Here is a 1,556-nt window from a genome sequence, read left to right as displayed (position 1 = left end):
AGAGAGAGAGAGAGAGAGTGTGTGTGTGTGTGTGTGTGTGTGTGTGTGTGTGTGTGTGTGTGTGTGTGTCTATGTGTACCCGCGTGTACGTGCCTGTATCTGCGTGTACCCGCGTGTACGTGCGTGTACCCCCTCTGTGCGTGCCTGCCTGAGCAGCCATTGTTTACAAAACTGCCTAGCTTAGCCTCGTTTTCGTGCGATGACTGGTGACTTGGTGACAGGTCATGAATAATATTTAAGACTGGTGTATTATTCTGGTATTCAACCACCTTCACTCACCTGCTTCCTCGCGTTGTCATAGAGACTGTGTTGCAAACAAGCACACCACCAAGCAGCGAAATCTGGAAGCCTTCCCGTTCTTTCTATTCGGACTTCGTGTGTTGTTTCTATTCTGTGACACGCCATATATATAGGCCCTAGGGCGTTGCTACGCGAGCGCGTTATCTGTTTATTCGCGTTCGTGTTTTTCATTCACATAACTGTGCATTCCATTCAGAGTTGTGCATAGTCGCAAAAGCAGGTTTTATATTGTGCAATTAGTTATTTCAATTTTACAAAGTATTGTTTCTATTCGTACTTGTGTTGTTTTCATTTACAAAAGCATTTTCCATTTGACATAGTGTGTTTTCTATTTATTGAAGTATCGTTTCAATTTTACAAAGTATTGTTTCTATTCATACTATTGTTGTTTCTATTGTTGTTTTCATTCCTGATTTTAGTTTTGAAGGGAATCATGGCTTGCCATATAAGTATGTGGGTTGGAGAAGCAAAGATTACATATGTAGGGCCTATATGTCACGAGATTTTTTTCGTTTTTACAGAATAATAAATAGTGATTAATACGCGTGGAGAATGCGTTTAATAAAGCGCTTCATTACGTGCGCGTATCCCGTGTCATGTGTTTCCGGATGCAGAAAATTATGCTCCCGCAACACCTGCGGCATGGCAGCTATATGCGGAAAAAATGAAGGTAGACGTGAAGAAAAATGCGGGTGTAGTGTGTTCATGCACGAGCACGGTGCAGCGGCTGCTAAGTAGCAATATAATCACACTTTATTAATAACCACGGCGTGCGTGCGTGTGTGTGTGCGGGCGTGCGTGTGTACATGCATGCGTGCGTGTGTGCGTGCGTGTGTGCGTGCGTGTGTGCACTATGCCGCGTGAACCTGCTCGATTGAAAACGTATCACTAGTTTTATAACCGCTAGAATAAACCTGTGGAGTGTGCCTGTAGAAATTACCTACAACACGCCCCACCCACTACATCCCCGCCCTACCGACTACAACCCCGCCCTACCCACTACAACCCCGCCCACCCACTACAGCCCCGCCCCACTCACTACAACCTCGCCCTACCCACTACAACCCCCATCACCCACTACAACTCCGCCCCACCCACTACAACCCCGCCCTACCCACTACAACCCCGCCCCCGCCCCCTACCACAACCCCGCCCCACCCACTACAACCCCGCCCAACCCACTACAACCCCGCCCCCGCCCCCTACCACAACCCCGCCCCACCCACTACAACCCCGCCCAACCCACTACAACCCCG

The sequence above is a fragment of the Priapulus caudatus genome, unplaced genomic scaffold (assembly GCF_000485595.1).
Source record: "Priapulus caudatus unplaced genomic scaffold, Priapulus_caudatus-5.0.1 Scaffold1155, whole genome shotgun sequence".
Taxonomy (NCBI): domain Eukaryota; kingdom Metazoa; phylum Priapulida; class Priapulimorpha; order Priapulimorphida; family Priapulidae; genus Priapulus; species Priapulus caudatus.
The sequence above is the reverse complement of the archived record's forward strand: the minus strand, read 5'-3'. Positions refer to the sequence as shown.